General features: G+C 37.9%; 1 pseudogene; it reads left to right on the top strand.

The window, feature by feature from the left end:
* The first annotated feature begins 1,192 nt into the window (after positions 1-1,192).
* On the top strand, positions 1,193-4,630 carry LOC149383394 (uncharacterized; annotated as a pseudogene).
* Positions 4,631-8,443: the final 3,813 nt, after the last annotated feature.

The raw sequence follows: 8,443 nt of genomic DNA, 5'->3' as shown, positions 1-8,443 counted from the left end.
TCATTGTACTTACAGCGCATGTCCATATATATTTGGGATTTAGACACAATTGTCTTATTTTGAGCAGTAGACATATATATAAAAACTGAAATTTCATCAGATTGAGACTCTGTGAAATCAATCCTTACGTGGTGAAGGTTTGACTTCCTTCGATACCAGTGTACAATTATCCTATTCCCTCCCAAGTCTCCAGTGAATCCAACATGTAAAGGCTGACACCATTAAACAAAAATGTCCAGACTTGAAAGATAATGTCCTTTATAAACCGACAGCCCTTGTAATAACTATGCAATTTGTTTTGAAGAAATGAGCTACTGACTATCACCATTTTTACAAGAGTGCAGAACTGTTATTGTCTGTTCATGTGTTACAAGTGCGATAATCATTAACACAAACGATAAACCTATGGCCATATCAATACTATTACTCAATTCCACTAGTTCACAGTTTTCAGCTTCATCTTAAAAAAAAACTAACCCGAAGATGGGAAAAAAAATCAAGTTCTGCATTATCTATACACAATGAACTGTATAAATTATGAAATTTCATGTTACTTTGATTTTTTTGTACTCTTAATGTATAAATTATACATAATAAAAATTGTTAGCGTATTCATGTGTATCAATGATAATCTTCTATATATCTCAGTTAGCTTTATTGTTCGCCTTTTTCATTTCAGACTTTGCTTGTAACCTCTCCCCGTCCTCGCTTGCAGCCTCAACACGTTCGTTCTCCCATTTGTTTGTCTTTGTTGCAATCGGTTAGTTTCCTTTCAGTTTTTTTTTTAAAATAAAGTTTCCATTCAGTTTACTGGATAGTTAATTATATGTAACCTGTTAGTTTATATAGCTGGGTAATATAGTTGTTAGTTTAGATAATTTGTAATATCGTATTAGTTCTAATAATTAGTTGATATGTAATTTTTGAAGTTAGTTCAAGTTAATATATTTCAAGTTAGTTAAGTTGTGAGTTTTGTAGTTGATGTGAATATTGAAATTAATGTGATTGAAGTAATTATAATAAGAATTTCTACTATACATAGAAATACGTGAAATTACTAAAGAGATTAGAGTTTAAACTCTTCCAAACTTCTATATACTTTCTATGACATGTTTCAAAGTATAAGTTTCATATCTCTCCCCTCTATCTACTCCCTCTCAACTTTTTTCTCTTTCACCTCTCATTCAGCGAAATGGCAAATCCAAGTCGAGATTGGATTTTTGAGGATAATCGGTTGAGTCTTGAGTTTAAGACTGATGTAAATGAGTTCATGCGTCGTGCACGCTACCAAACAAACACCGAAGGGAAAATTAAGTGCCCTTGCAAGAATTGCAACAACGCGAGGTATCATAACTTAGTAGTTGTTAAGACCCATCTATTGTGCAAGGGGTTTACGCAACACTATACACAGTGGATTCACCATGGCGAGTCGCAACTTCCGCATGTTACTGAAGAGGAGAATTCTGCTGATGAAAATGATGTTGGAGGGTTGCATGACGCTCTACATGACATTATGAACCATGACGATTTTGACGATGTTGTCGATCCAACCCGAAGTGATCTTCGCAAAGAAGAGCAAGTTGAAGATCTCTTTGCTGAGTTAGAAGCAGAATTATACCCTGGGTGCAAAGAGTTTTCGTCTCTGTCATTTCTGGTTTCTCTAATGCACATTAAAGTAATGAACCAATGGAAAACGCGTCGTTCACTCAACTTCTTCAGCTGTTAAAAAAGTCTCACCCGTCCGGAAACAGAATTCCCGATAAATATTACGAGGCAAAGGCAAAGCTCAAACGCTTTGGCATGAGCTACGAGATGATCGATGTTTGTCTGAACGATTGCATGTTATTTCGGAAAGAGTTCGAGAAATCCGACTTATGTCCAATTTGCAATGCTAGTAGATGGGTGTTGAAAGATGGAGGCAAGAGAATACCACAAAAAATATTACGGTATTTTCCTTTGAAAGATCGATTGAAAAGGTTGTATGCTTGTCGACACACGGCTCTTGAAATGCAGTGGCACGAGAAGGAACGTGTCAAGGAAGATGGCGTATTACGACATCCTGCGGACGGATTGGCGTGGAAGAAGGTAGACGAAAAATACCCAGAATTTGCTTTGGAGCCGAGGAACGTTTGACTGGGACTCGCCGCCGATGGTTTCAACCCATTCGGTGAAAAGAGTTTGTCATACAGTATGTGGCCTGTGGTTTTAACTGCTTATAATTTGCCACCTTGGTTGTGCATGAAATCGTCATACCTTATGTTGACGCTCCTTATTCCGAGCCGCTTCTCACCTGGAAAAGACATAGATGTTTTCTTGCAACCTCTTATTGAAGAGTTGAATGAATTATGGGTAAATGGAATACGACTACGAGATGGAGCTAACAAAAATGAAGTATTCCAGATGCGTGACGCACTACTTTGGACAATCAATGATTTTCCAGCACGAAGTAGTTTATCTGGATGGAGTGGACAGGGGTATTATGCTTGCTCCACGTGCAACATCGATAAGCCTTCAATGGGCATTAGAAGCCGAGTCGTCTACTACGACCATCGTCGATACTTGCCAGATGGACATCCGATGAGAAAGAGCAAGCACTACCAAGTACGCACAGAGAAACGAAAGCCGCCGAAGAAGTTAACCCCAAGCGACATACTTGAGCAATTGAGATTCGTTCGTACACCGACACCAGAAAAACACCTTGAATTTGGAGGGAAGAAGCAAAAACGTGGCGAAAGAGAACTAGATTGGACCAAGAAAAGCATTTTCTACGAGTTGCCTTATTGGTGTGATTTGTCGTTGAAGCACAATTTAGATGTGATGCACATAGAAAAAAAATGTGTGTGAGAATCTTGTCGGGACTTTACTAAGTATAGATGGGAAGAATAAAGATGACGAGAAAGCAAGGAGGGATTTGATGGACTTAAAAATCAAATCGAGTTTACACTTGGAGAAGCACGGGAATAAATGGTACAAACCACAAGCAGCATATACTATGAGTCAAGATGACAGAATACAGTTTACAGATTTTCTCAAGTCTGTCAAGTTCCCTGATGGACTTGCTGGGAATTTGAAGAACAATGTAACTGCTGATGGAAAATTGACAGGGCTGAAATCTCATGATTGTCACGTGATCATGCAAAGGTTGCTGGCTCCTGGTATTCGTCCTTTTATGACAAAGCCAATTCGAGAGACGATTGCTGAGCTTTGCAACTTTTTTAAGCTCATAAGCTCTAGAACGTTGCGAGTGGATGATCTTGAGAGAGCACGTGATTCCATCATTGAAATCTTATGTAAGTTGGAGATCATCTTTCCTCCTGCATTTTTTACCATAATGGTTCATGTGGTAATGCATCTACCTGAAGAAGCTTTGAATGGAGGCCCGGTCCATATGAGATGGATGTACCCTTTTGAGAGATATCTTGGAACTTTAAAACATTTTGTGAAAAATAGAGCCAAGCCTGAGGGCTCTATCGCTGAGGCATATGTTATAGAGGAAGCTTTATTGTTCTGTGCAAGGTATCTAGAAGACCAAAAGAATGACCCCGAAACTAAAGTACACAAGCTCTCAGTTTTCCAATCGGATGAGTGTAAGCCTTACGGTGCCATGAAAATTGTACGATTGGATGATAAAATGAGAGACTTAGCAGAGTGGTATGTATTGACCAATTGCTCTGAGGTGGATCAATACATGACGTAAGTCTCATTTTGAATAATGTTCATCTTATTTTTATCGTCTCATGTGGAACTAATTAATTTTGGTTTAAGTCAGTGAACATTGGAATCTTATGGAAGCAGAAGGGCGACATGATGTTGACGAGGCGCATAGGAAAGAATTCAGAAAATGGTTCGGGGAAAAGGTATGGACGTGCTCCTTATAAATGTTGACGTATTTTGTATATGAACTAATTAATTCATATTTTTTAATCGGATTTATGAGCTTAAGGTAGCGGGGTCTGATGTGTCTGATGAGCTTTATGCGTTGGCTACTGGGTCATATCATACCGCTCAATTTTATCCAAGTTGCGAGGTCAATGGGGTTAAGTTTATCACTTGTCATCGTAATGATAGACTGACCACTCAAAATAGCGGTGTATGTGTACCAACAGATGAGTTCAATTTTTATGGACAAATGGAGGACGTCATTGTGTTGAATTATAGATATGATTGCCGCGTTGTATTATTCAAGTGTAATTGGTTTGGGGACAAGCATGATGCAAAAAACAGAGTACGCAAAGATAGGATTTTCGGAACAACGAGTGTTTATGTGGCGAAAAAATGGTTCACAGATGAACCGTTTATACTCACAACTCAAGCAAAACAGGTGTTCTATTTAAATGACCTTCATAATGGTCGTGAGTGGAAAATCGTTGAAGATTGTAATCATCGATTTTTTTGGGATCTTCCTGATATTGATGGCCCTTCTTCATCAACAATTTCATTGTTGGTACAATCGTCAGATTTTGACGCTTTGTCTTTTCATCGTCCAACATCTCATCCAGAGCCCGTGCATGATGATAACGTCGAAGAGCAAGATAACTTCATAGACGATGAAGAAGATGAAATTGTTCATGACGTTGGAAATGAAGAAGAATTAGTCGATGAAGATATCGATTTTGATGACGATGAATGAGTATTGCTCGATAATATATTTTATTAATATAAATGTTGATGAAAATAAATAACTTTCACTACTATCTTATACTGATAACTTTTATGCTTTTTACAGACATGTCGGCTATGGGAAGTGAAGGAAATGAAGAAAGCAATGGTGATCCCCCGCATACACCATCATCCACCAGAAAACGTGGAAGTACTACTGGCGCTACTTCTCAAAAGGCGAAGAAAAGTGGGAAACGTGAGACACTTACTTATGACGCGAGCGTACAATTGTTCTTCCAGCCAGCGAGGATGGAGAATGGTGATCGGATTGGGACATATGCAAATGCATTGGGGTTGCTCGTGCGTGACATTATTCCTCTACAGACTCCAAGTTGGAGCTGTGTGTCGCCACAACAGGAGGCGGCAATAGTGAGTGGGATTCACTCAAGCTTTGATTTTGTGACAAGAGATGAAGAGACAAGCGAGCTTGTTCCACCTACGGTAGCTGATCTCGCTGAGATCGACGCAGTTATCTTGCAAAATGCAAAAAAGCGCTTGTGGGATGCTAAATCGAGGTTGAGCAGGTACTTTAGGGTTACATGTGGCGGCGATCGAGCATTCGCAGAGACTAATAAACCAAAGAATGTGAGTGAACACGATTGGAAAGCGATACTCGATTTAATGGAAACCCCGGAGTTCAAGGTGAGTTTCTAAAGTAATTTATTTAGATTGATTTAGGATTATTAATATCGTTTCATCCTGTATAGGCAAAATCTGCCCAAAACATTGAAAATCAGATGCATAGGACTACAATTAGCCGACAAGGAACGTTAACTTTTGGTCAACACCGCTACCAACAAGTAAGTTGTAAATAGAATGTCCTATTTATATTGCTTTACAAAGGAAAAATACTTAGTTCTACAGGTTTAACCGTGTTAACCAGTTTCTACTTTACAAAGGAAAAATACTTAGTTTTACAGGTTTAACTTGTTAACCAGAATGTCCTAACAACAACGCATTTGTTTCCTTTACAAAACATAGGTGCTCATATTTCTCGTCCTTATTTACATCATTCATAAGTCTAATTTCTTTTTGTTAATCAAAAAGAGGGAAGAGCCAACCTTAAGTTACTTCTAGAAAGCTCTCAAGTTGATTATGCATATGTTTTGTTCCGTTTTACAAAATTATATTGATCTGTACTATTTTTATTTTGCTGTCAGTGATGATACATATTAATAGAATGTACATAATTTATTTTCCCACTTTGACAGCGTGCATTATTATTGAGCAATTGGAACAAATAGTCCCTGAACTTCATAAGTTTAAAGTTTCATCCCTAAACTTCATATGATGTACCTCAGTTCAGAAAAAAAAAAAAAAAAAAAAAAAACAACAACAACCACGTTTAGACATACAAAAAGTCACAAAAACAGGGATCACCATTTCTCAAAACTCAAAAGATAATATAAACAAATCCCTCACTTTAATGTCTTTTTTTTATTGAAAAAAATTAGTCACTTGACTCATTCTCAATGTTTGCTGTGGGGCCACCATATTTTTTATTTATATAATTTTTTTTACAAAACTATTTCTGCCAGTAGTCTCATTATCATATGCATAGCAGCATAGGGTTCTGGTTGTAAACCAAAGGTCATTGAGAGACTTTAACGGAAGGACCAAAACATTGGTTTTAAAAAGTTTAAGGATGGTATAATTAAAATAAAAAGTTTAAAGACAAATTTCTTAAGGGAAAGGATTCTTCAAAAGGGTTTTTTTTATTGCAAGCAGATCCCATAAGGAAGTCACAGCACAGCAGTGTGTGAGCTAGAGAAATAGAATGAAGAAAAAATAACTATCTTTTTGTTGACCAAAGTAGTTCAGCCGAAATTTTCTAGTCATTATGTTCATAGTTTCATAGCATACAGTGTTTTGTCATAAGTATTCTTGCCATGATGGATCAATAGTTTGTAAGTTATAATCAACTCTATGTCGCTGGTTCGCAATAAGCTCATAGATTTGTCTTTCTTTTCTTTTTAGGCACCAGTTTCACTAATATTGTTTAAATTTTATTTTTGTTAGTTGTGAATTATCAATGGTGTATTCTTTGTGTTTGTCGTCTCATCTATCACCTGAATGATTGTACTTGTGCAAGCAAAATCATAGAATAAACAAGTTCATATGTGAATCCATATGGAATACCAATGTCTTTTTTCAAGCCTCAAAATTATCTTGTTTAAAAGCTTATGGGAAGATTTTGTCTGGCGAGTTTTCGGGGACAAAAGTGTCAAAATGTCAACCTCATCGGCTGCGAGATTCTTTTATGCATTTTTCACATCTCATGTTTATTGTCTTTTCTCTCTCTCCCTGCTTGTTTGTTGATTTTTTTTATATTAATTCTTGCAGAAAGATGATAATGACCATTTGCTGGGAGCACTTCAAAACTGGGAGAGTCTCCACCGTAAGGATGGCAAATTCACGACTCCTGCCGCCGAACATGCCTTTGTGAGTTGTTTTAAAATGATTGGGAATGCCACTAAGGCTCACAACATGCCTTTTTGAGTTGTTTTAAAATGGTTGGGAATTCCACTAAGGCTCACAGGTTTCTAGTAGTTGATGATTTAGATTTTTTTAGTGGTTAAACATTTATTTTTCATGTTTTGGTTTAGTGATATTATAAGCTAGTGAGGCCAAAATTTCGGTTAAAATTGCGTACAACATGTTGATTTAATTATTATTCTTTTTCAATCATATACAGATTGAGATGGTAGAGCTCATTGCTGAGATGCGGCGACAGGCTGAGGCAAAATGTCTTCCGGAGGACTTAGACGCGTGGGAGGCTGAAGCAATGAGAAAGGTTCTTGGGGAGAGAAGTGATTGGGCTCCCGGGATAGGCCCCTTGATCCCTAAAAGAGACTTGTTTTCTGCTCGGCGACGGGAGTATGATGCTTCATCATCATCCTCGACATCACATGAGGCACAAGGCAAGATCAACGAGTTGCAATCAGTAGTTCGGAGTCTCGTCGATATTGTTACAACGTCGATGGCATTGCCTTCAGAGATAGCTGAGAAGTTGATGCGATTCACCGGAGAAGCTAGTGCCTCTCAGGGACATTCACACCGTTCTACCATGCATGCGCCTATCCAACCATCTAGCGAATCAACTCCACCGACATCTACTACACGTTCGACCGGCTTTGAAAGAGGAGGAACACCTGCAAATGGGTCTATGGAGCAGCGGACTGCGTCTCAAGCTCGAGGAAGGGGGAAGGGCTGTAGGGGCGGTCGCGGTAGGGGCAGACCTTAAGGTACTTCACATTACAAATGACATGCCTCCACGTTCAAGACAATGACTTTATTATGTATTATCGAATTTCTTGTGAATTTTTAGATGGTGTACATTTTAGTTCATGGTTTTTTTTTTATCACTAAAGCACTTTGTTATGCATTTATGTTGTTGTGTACGACAATTTTATGATCAAGTTAGAAACAAGTTTATTTATAATTTGAATGTGTTTGACATCATAGACTTTTTAATTAAATTTTATGCAATTATAAATAAAATAAAATAAAAATATAACAAATATTTAGGGGCAAAAATCCGCCTCTAATGGATTTCTCGTCAATGATTTCATAAATGGCGGGAATTACATGAGAAGCGTAACTCCGCCTCTGAAATCCATCCCGCAATTTGGCGGAAAATATACCAGCGGTGGATTTCCGCCTCTAAATTCATCCTAATACAAGCATTAGAGGTGGACGTAGAGGTGAAATTTCGCCTCTATTTTTCCGCCTCTATTGTCCAGGGGCGGAAAATTACGCCTCTATACCTTTAGAGTCGTGTTTT

This window comes from Urtica dioica, chromosome 10 (genome assembly GCF_054948205.1).
Source record: "Urtica dioica subsp. dioica isolate 48M chromosome 10, U.dioica_male_clone48M_v1_H2, whole genome shotgun sequence".
NCBI lineage: Eukaryota > Viridiplantae > Streptophyta > Magnoliopsida > Rosales > Urticaceae > Urtica > Urtica dioica.
This window is presented reverse-complemented; position numbering and strand designations above follow the sequence as displayed.